This window comes from Myotis myotis, unplaced genomic scaffold (genome assembly GCF_014108235.1).
Source record: "Myotis myotis isolate mMyoMyo1 unplaced genomic scaffold, mMyoMyo1.p scaffold_m19_p_11, whole genome shotgun sequence".
NCBI lineage: Eukaryota > Metazoa > Chordata > Mammalia > Chiroptera > Vespertilionidae > Myotis > Myotis myotis.
The window spans coordinates 22,245,423-22,255,167 of NW_023416315.1; the positions used below are offsets into that span (position 1 = coordinate 22,245,423).

The window sequence follows — 9,745 nt, forward strand, 5'->3', positions numbered from 1 at the left end:
ACTCCAAACCAAACACCTGGGCCAGGAAAATACCATTGCTCTGATTGGCTAGGTTTGGGTTATAGCCCCATCTGGGCTCATAGATTGAATCAGCTCCACAGAGAAGGAAGAGGGCTGGCCCCTGAGGAAAATCAAGTGATTTGCAGGAAGAGAATGGACCACAGGCAGATAAAGCAATGGATGTCCACCACCCTCAACCACGGCACCTAATTCATTGTCTTGTGTCACGGTTAGCTGTTTTCACGTGGACCTGCCCTCGGCTTGAGAACCCCTGAGATAAAGGACTCTATGTTTGTTATCACTGTACCTCCTGGAGAACCCAGGACAACCCTCTGAATTCAGCATATGCTCAGTAAATGTTTCTTCACATAAATTCATTTGATAGACTAGTTTAAATGAGTTCTTCTTTTGCTCATTTTAAGTTCTGTGGTATTTTGTTCTCTTTTTGTTACATGAAAATACACAAAGTCTCGAACACACACCTTTTCACGCTTTAGAAGACAGAATCCAACAGCAGAAGCGATAAACTATCTCCACGATATTTGCATATATTGACTCTCCTCTGAAACCATCCTCTCAGCTAATTTTACACGGTGAGGAAAAGAGCACAATCCTATGTTGTCCTAAGCACTTCATTTTGCTGTTCTGTTTTTTTCAGCAGATGTTGCATTTGCTGAAAATTCAAGTGCATAAGCCTCACTGTAGCCTTTCACAGGTATCATTATGCAGTTGTCACCATTGGATTTCACCACAGTGTAGAAATGTCTTTAATCTTTCCCTGAATGATTCAATTTCCATTTCTATGGCCTTTCTCAAGGACCTCCACCCCCCCTCAAATCCTATCAACTCAAATTCTCTCCTCCCTCCTCAACACACAGCCATCCAGCCCGAGACTTTGCCCAGCCTTGCTTGCAGCTAGACGTGGCCATGTGTCTAAGTACCTACCAAGTGATGTAGCGATGTGTGCAATTTCCAGATCATCTTCTTAAAGAGGTCTGAAATTTGACTTAAAATGAGGGCCTTAATGGGGGACAGAAATGATACACGTTTGACCTGATGAAGGTAACGTTAAGCTGAGTGATGGGCACATAGGGATGTACTATATTACACTATCCCTACATTTGTGTATGTTTGACATTTTCTATTGAAAAACACATTAAATGGTGCTCACCCCAGTTGTGTTCCCTCCTTTCTTCTTACTGGCTGGAAACAGGAATGACTGGAGCCATCTGGAAAGTACCTTTTAAGGTTGGCAGAGCCACTCCACCAGCCTGGGTCCCTGAGTGACTTCCTGGAGCAGGGCTGGTCCGCCTGCCTTCGAGAGTTCCTGAAACAGAAGTTGATTTCTCACTCATTTGAAGCTGTCATTGCATTTTGGGGTCTCTGTTACAGATAGTGTTCTCCAGATAACTCCGGCTTCTTATTTACTTATAGTCTGTCATAAACTGTCTCCTTAATGCTAACAGACAGTATTATCTCACCTACTTATACCACTCCTTTCTTTTTCTCAGTGCTGGTGTTGAACCAAGGCTACGCAAATAACTAGACTGTACTAAGACAACCTTAAATGAACGTGCTCACAGTCAAAAGCCTCACAGAACTGTCCCTTTTGAGTTTAATATAGTGATGGGCAAACTTGATTCAGAAAAGAACCCTAAGAAAGTCTGGGGGGTTAAAATTAGGCTGTTTTGGTTTTTAGGAGACTTTAGTAAAGCTTTAAATTACTCTTTAATTACTTTTTAAAGTCAGACTGGGCTTCAGTTTTGTATGGGTTCTATGACATAGCAGCATTCATTTGGAGAAAATGTTAACCTGTTTACATAGTCAATTAATTCAACTTAATCACTCACCCTTTATTGAATGTCACTCTACTATACACACACTGCGCCTGGGCACAGGGTCTTATCAGAAACAAGTTGGCCAAAAGAAATTGCATCAAAATATGTCATTGAATGGTCTCTTGGATCAATGAGAAGAGTAACCTTGAGCAAAGATTTCTGACTGCCATGTAGACCTCATGAATGAACAGCTATCTTACCATTTCAAGGCCCAAGAGAAACGGGAAATGAGACACTGACACGGCACTCCGGTTCATCCTCAGGACAACCAAAGTTCCCAAGTTCAAGGAATCATCCCTGACTGCCTACTACCGTTCTCTAAGCTCTTCTGCTACTTTGCTGGTTGTGCCACAGGAAAGGGACTTTAAGAAGGGTCTGCAGGCTTTTGTCTACCTTACGACAGTAATTCATCATTGACTCTCGAATGTGCTCTGTATTAAACTGTGGGATGGAGCTGGGTGGGGGTAGTCAGAGATGAAATGCAGCCCTGACCCTCCAGGGGCGACTGCCTGCAGAGAGGGACAGACAGACGGGTGACCAACCAGGCAGGGGGATGAATGCTACAGAAGGCATGTGGGCACGTGGGTGCGTCCTGCTCTAGAAACGCGGGGGAGGGCACCTGACTTGTGGTGGGTGTGGGTGGAGTGGCATCCTTGATGTTTCTATCTCCCTCTCCCTTCCTCTCTGAAGTCAATGAAAATATATTAAAAAAAAATAAAATAAAAAAGCTTTTTAAACATCCTTGCCAGTTTGGCTCAGTGAATAGAGCACTGGCCCCTAGACTGAAGGATCCCGGGTTCTATTCTATTCTGATCAAGGGCAACCTCGGTGGGAGGCTCCATCCCAGGCCCAGCTGGAGGCGCATGGGGGAGGCAACCAATTGATGTGTCTCTCTTACACCGATGTTTCTCTCTCTGCCTCTCTCCCTCCCTTCCACTCTCTCTAAAAATCAATGGGAAAATATCCTTGGGTGAGGATTAACAACAACAAAAAAGGCATTGGGAAGGGGGGAGGAAAAGCAAAGGAAACACACTGTGATTTCATTCCCACCTCACCCCTGCCCTCAGGGTGCCAGTGAAGAAACAAACTCCAGCAGGTAGAGTGGCACAGGCCAGGCCGCTCACCTGTAAGCAGTGAAACAAGTTTCAACTTAGCACACCCGCCCTGCCTCTTACAGAACCTGCAGGGGCATCTCTGACGGGGAGTCCTTCTCTCTGAGGGGTGTCCATACTGTCCTTGAACCCTGGCCTCAAGAAACCTGAGTGGCCCCTCATCATTCTGGGAAGGAATCCAAAGTCTTATAAATTCAAAAGATCACAGAATTTTAGATTCTCTTCTTCAAGTCAGTTTAAGAAAACTGCATACAGTATCCCCCCCACACACACTTAAGGATTCAGTCTAAGTGAAAGGTACTGAGAAGTCCTGCAGAAAATTCATGTTAAACTTCGTTTGGTTCTCAACCTGTGGGTCGCAAACAATGAAAATCCATCCTGCATATCAGATATTTACATTACAATTCTTCACAGTAGCAAAACTACAGTTATGAAGTAGCAACGAAAATAATTTTATGGTTGGAGGTCACCACAACATGAGGAACTGTATTAAAGGGTCGCGGCATTAGGAAGGTTGAGAACCACTGTACCCAATGCATCTGAAATGTTATTGACCGTGAAAGCCACTACATGGCCTCCTTTTTTTTAGTGACTTTTATTAACACCTTTAAAGACATTCTGCATTCGAGCTTCTTACTGTTCTGATGAGGAAGCTGCAGTCCAGGGAGGGTGGGACCCGCCTTTGGCCTTGTGCTGGGCCCAGAGCCAGAACCAATGCACCAGACTTCCTTCCAGTCAACACTCTCTCCAGGAAATCACGCTTCAATATGTCCATCCATAACTCTGATACATAAACAGTACACACAGCACGTGAGTTGATAACCTTGTAATTGTCAACTTAAAAATTACCCTTTTAAAAAATACAAAGAAATCCCTAGGTGAGAGCTGAGATCCTGTATACAAATTTGAAGTGTGTTTATATACACTATTAATCGCCCTTGTCATGGTTTACACTACTTATCCAAGCCTCGCTGATATCAACTGTTTATCTTCACAGCCCTCCTTCCCACTAAAATACTAACACTAATACCAACCACTAGCACTCTTTTTGCTCTCCATGGGAAGGCTAACATTAATATACCAATGCAATTTCTAGTGTTTCTCTTCATGCATTCATTCCAATGGAACCCAAGCTGAAGAAATCACTCTTTAAAAAGATAATCACAAAACAAATCTTTGTCCCAAGTCCTTCATTGTTAGATCAAATCCCATTGTCACTAACTAAAACAATAAAATAAAATAAAAATTCTTTACTTTGGAATTTGATTGGAGTCACAACAAAAAACGTGGGGGAGCTGAAACCGGTTTGGCTCAGTGGATAGAGCGTCGGCCTGCGGACTGAAGGGTCCCAGGTTCGATTCCGGTTGGGGGCATGTGCCTTGGTTGCGGGCATATCCCCAGTGGGAGATGTGCAGGAGGCAGCTGATCGATGTTTCTCTCTCATTGATGTTTCTGACTATCTCTCTCCCTTCCTCTCTGTAAAAATTCAATAAAATATATTTTTAAAAAATCTTAAAAAAAAGGGGGGGGGGGAGGGGGCATGGAAATTTCCAATCCTTCCCCCAGAGAGTTAGAAATCTTTTTTGTTTTTGCAAAGATTTGTGCTGGAACAATATTTGTTATATTAAAATTTAAGTTATGCTTGAATGGAAATTGTTTTGCGGGAATGTACAAAATGGAAAACATACCTCAAAAGCGGTCAGTCCCCAACTTTGAAGAGTACGTACGAGTAATAACGTATCAGGAAAGGTTAGTTGGGCTTTCTAACTAAAGAGTTAAATGTTCAGTCCTGTATCCTGCATTTGTTACCAAAGCTTCTCTATCAGCAGGAGGAGGCAAATGATACCCTGAAAGTGTTTTAAACGTGCAACTTTGCTTATCTGCCTGTATTAATGATCCCTGTGGCAGTTGTTATATTAACCTTATCACATGGTGCAGCTAGAGGGAGGACCTATTGTAAAAGGAAGAAAAAGAAAAAGCATTTCATTTCATCTTGGAACCTTTTTTTCAACCCAGCAATTTTCTGATTGCCAAGCGGGGGCAGTGCATGTTAGATTCTGACTAGGTTTTCTTAAAATCTCAAAGAAGAAACTAGACGTTTCCCACTGGGCGATTCGCTGAACATCAAACACTGCAGAGAGGACACAGATGAGAGTACTGACGAAATGCTCATTATGGGAGCTCTGGAATTCGGGGTCCGACAGTAGGTTTCTGAGAAAGCCGGTTTCTCCTTCGCGGCTCTGAATCACTCGTTTGTGGCTGTGACATTACAAGAAATGCCATTTGTCCCTCATAAGACTTTTATTTCCTCCTTCATACAATCTCTGCGTTCACAAAGAGGAAATTCAAAGGCTCCGCCTTTTCATCCCTTTTAACTTTGACAACAATACCAAACCTGACCCTGAGACCCTTACCTTCTCATCCTCTCAGGGTGCTGGAGAAAGCACCTAACTTTAGGACTAGAATTAATATTGTCATTCAACTGCAAATGCTTGAGCTCAATACACCTACCAGCAGAGTGAGCACAAGCCCCTTCCAATGTTTCAGGTAATATGCTTTTTCCGTTTTTTTTCTTCTTCTTCTTCTTTTTTTTTCATTATGCCTTTAATGCAGAGCAGGGCTGCTGATTACAAAGAGGCGGTCGGACTCCAGCAATAGGTCTTCTTCACTAACCCTCACTGTCATGGACATTCCAGCTGCTACAAGAATAAGAGGCTCAATCCATATTTGCCAGCTCTAATATGAAATCTGTCAGAGCCCAAATTAATGAGTTCCAAATTCCTTACATCACGATAACAGGTTAAGACTGGTCAATTAATTACATAAATCCTTCCCGATTCATTGTGCGTTCCCAGCCCAGATTGTGTCTTACATACTCCCTGACACAAGGCCTTTTGGCTCCTGTTGTTCCATAGAAAGGCCCCATTTAAGCGGAGGCTGCCTGCCACGGCGAAATGTTAAATGTCACACGTTAAATTTGCACTTTTCTGTAATTGCTTTTGTTGAAAAAAAAGTTTTAAATTAAAGCACAGGGCTCCCAGTACACCACTCTGCAAAGGGCAGGAATTGTACTGAGCGGATCCCAGCGCAGGCAAGTCCCCATCTTTTACCTCTAACAGTTTGCACAGTCCCCTCTGCACCTGGCGCCTGATAAGCACCAGAACCCTGAACGTGCATGTTTGTGAAAATAAACCAAGTTTCCCTTCCCAGCAAATACAAATATATATATATATATAGTTATAGTTATATATATTGTTATATTAAAATTTAAGTTATGCTTGAATATATACATATATATATATATATATATATATATATATATATATATATATGGTTCTTTTCTTTACAAAGGGATTAAAATGGGATTCTTTCCATAGCCAGCTTCCCTTACCAGTAAAGGCATTAGCTATATAAAGCACTGTTCTAATCACGTTTTCAGGAACATGGATTGCCCAGATGTATGTGTGTGTGTTATGCTCGTGCAGGCCTTTGCCTTCAAAGAGGAGGCTGCTGACGGCGGCGTTGCTCTCTGGGTTTGTAACTGGTGCCCGCCTACAGAAGGAGAACAGTGGAGGATTCAGATCTCAAAGGTCTGCAGTAATCACCCAGGCCAAACCTTTTCCTTTTTGAAACATCACAATGCGCTTGGAAACCACAGCTAGCGAGAGCTACGGGGTGCCTGTAACTATAGACTCCCAGGTTTCTAGCGCAGACTCTCCTCAGCTCAATACGCTGCCTGGTGCGTGGCCTTTCTGTGTGCTTAGGTGCTCTGTGTGGAATGGGACCCGTGCCGGCGTGTTTCCTTCATCTCACTGCGGGCTGGGGCTTCTGCGAACACACGAGCGCAAACTGAGATCTAAGGGGAGATCTTGCCGCTTGGGAGCCTGCACCACGCACCACGCACCACGCAGACACTAGCAGGCCAAGGTCGGCTCCTTCTCCGCCAGCCGGCCCGGCAGCGCCCTCCTCTGTCCTTGAGCCGCCTTGCACCCTCTGCCACCGGTCGCGCGCTCCTGTTTTCCTGGGCATCCATTGCAATGAACCCAAGCTGACACCCGGGTTTCCTGGGCTCGGGCGGCTGGTCTCTCCCCGGGAGGGAGCGGGTTAAAGCGACTGGCAGGTCCGCCCTGCAGGTTTTAGGGTCCTGGGAAGGCTACAGGAGAATCGGGTTAACTGATGGGTGTGGTGCGTGCGCATATAAAACACTTGGGGCGCGTGGGTTTCGTCCAGCCGCGCCGCGACCCCGGGGCACTTGCGGGGGGGCCCCTCCAGCCTCAGCCACACCCACACCTCTCGGGCCGGGTGGCGGGGCCGGGCCCGCAGCAGCGCCGCGCTGGCATCTGCAGAACAAAGACTCGGGCCGACCCCTCTCCCTCCCCCACCTCCCACCTCCGCTCCGGCGCCGCCGACCCGGACCGCGCCGTCCAGGAAGCCCATCCGGGCGGCGGGGTCCCGGCTCCTGCGCGCTCCCTCAGCCAGCCGGGCCCTGGGGACCACGCTCCGGCGGCCCGAGGGCCATCGCGAGCACAGGCTGCCTCCCAGCCAACCCGCCCCGCCAGGCCCCTCGGCACATTCTTTTCGTAACGACTGTGGACGCAGCCAGCGTTGTCCTCTCCTCGCCGGGAAGGGGACCTGGCGGGGCAGGCGAGGGGCGCCGCAGGCTGCGCTGTAAATCGCTGCCTTTCTGCGGTTGTTGTTCCCACTCACCACCCGCCTCCCCCTCCACCCGGGTTTTTTTTTTTCCCCCTTTCTTTCTGCAGCGCAGTTGCTATGGGTTACCAGGGTGGTTGCCATGGGTTACCAGCCCGAGGCCGCTGGCTCGCTACCTGCCACCCAGCCGCCGCCGGCGGAGCCGCCCGGGAGGGAGGCGGCGGGAGCGCGCGTGTGCGGGACGCGGCGCGGGGCGTGTGCGCGAGCCGCGGAGGCCGCAGCCAACAGGCGGCCGCGGGGCAGCGGCGGGAGCGCCTCCGCCAGCGGGGCGGGGGCAAAGCTATAAAGAAGCCCCCGAGGTAAGAAACTAGCAAAAACACCATCACGCGTCACGCCCGCGCTGTGCCGCGAGCAGCAAAGACAAGCGGCGTGGGGTTTGGAGGCATCCACGCTTCTCGTCGGGGAGAAAGGGTATTTTCCTTTTTAGCATAAGTCATTCGCCTAGTGTCTTTAGAGCCAGCAGAAACTGTAGCTTAATTTTTCTCTCTCTCTCTTTTCCTCTGTATCTTTTGGAAAGAAGTCTTTGGAATTTTGGAGAAAAAGAAAAGCGTCATTTAACGACCCTAGAGTTTTCGCAGCTGAAATAAATGAGTGGCCAATGCACTGTTCCTAACAAGGATCATTCTAGAAAGTTTCCAGCCAGACTGAAGGGCAATTGTGTCCGGCTTAAAGGGACAATGGTGACTCGTTTTGTGAGATGCATATGGCAAAGAATAGAGCCAAAATCCTTTGTAAATATTTCAAACGTTAAAGAAATTGTTGCTTATGTACATCCTTCTAAAATTTTTGGACTCCACTCTATTAAAATGTGTTCATTTCTTATGACCTTTATTTGCAAGGAAAATTGTATCTATGCTTTGGGTGTCAAATTGCAATAACGAATTTCAGAAAGCATTTTGTCATTGGAAATGTGTTTACATATAATAAAGTAACCAAACGTCTGTGTTCCAAACAAAAGCAGAAAACTGTATTGAGATTGTATTGAGATTGAGGTTTTTAATGGATTACATCCATTAAAAAGATGCAGCATTGTATTCATAAGATACCAACTAAGTCATTTAAACATTGAGAGGAAAACTGTTTTGAAACAGAGTAAGCTTTTGTTTCATTGTTTTCGTCTTCAGATTTTAGAGGCCTTTTGTGAAAGGCATTGTTCCTTCAGAGCCGAAATACTGACCCCCTCAATAATGATGAATCCTTAGGGCACCAAAAATTAAACATAAATTGAGTTCAAAACAACATTCAATTTACTGTTGGATATAATGGTAGTTGTGGCTAGGCTAAATGAATTTGTTTAAATTCTTAATGGCCATAAAAGAGACTTTAAGGTTATTGCATATCACTTGTTTGCATTTAATTATTCAATAAAATGTGAACGAGGCTTGAAAAGCTCCTGCATGATATTTAATATCATGAGGGACGTCACTACTTAACCATCTCTGTTTTTCCTCAGTAATTTTTAAAACTTGAGATTTGAACTGGACTTTAAATCACTTTCTTCCAAGTGAGACTTTAAAAGAAGCCATAAGTAACAGGTGTTGGCTTTCACTGTTGACCCCTTTGGGTTCTGTATAAAAGCGGTTCCCAAGCAAAACACATAAACCGACTTTATAGGTGAACAGTTTACACTTTCAGAATGAGCCAGGGAAGTACAGTTTTAATGCATATAAATCAGAAACCACCCAGGATTAGAATTTTTTAAATTTAAGTTACATTAAAAATAGTTTTAAATGAACATCTATTCTATTCAGTTTAGTTACTTAAGTCATCATTTTCTTTTCCTAAATAAAGCTTTGTAAGAACATGCCAGATGAAAATAAGAGACTCGAACAAAGCCAGAAAGCAAGCCAGTGGGAGCTGAAGTTCATCTAAATATTCCAGCTGCTGAGTATCAGCGTGAATGGTCCTTAGATATCAAAACAACCAAACCAAAGCTCAAGTGTGTACAACCAGAGTGACTATTAAAGCAAATTTTACCCGACTTCTTCATTAAAAATGTACCGATCATTCAGAAACACACTGAATTTAGGTCTAAGTCAGAAGAAATACATTCTCGTATGAAACAAGTGATCCAACACACTAAAG

General features: G+C 45.1%; 1 long non-coding RNA gene across 2 annotated transcripts; it reads right to left on the bottom strand.

Annotated features, from left to right (window-relative positions):
* Positions 1-1,177: 1,177 nt before the first annotated feature.
* LOC118665685 lies at positions 1,178-5,672 on the bottom strand. 2 transcript variants are annotated; one of them, XR_004970734.1, is made up of 3 exons: positions 5,462-5,672; positions 3,588-3,733; positions 1,178-1,327 (listed from the first exon to the last, which is right to left on the bottom strand). It is a non-coding gene; the product is annotated as an uncharacterized LOC118665685 (long non-coding RNA). The 2 variants fall into 2 exon arrangements; XR_004970735.1 differs by having other exon boundaries at positions 3,556-3,733.
* Between the last annotated feature and the right edge of the window lie 4,073 nt (positions 5,673-9,745).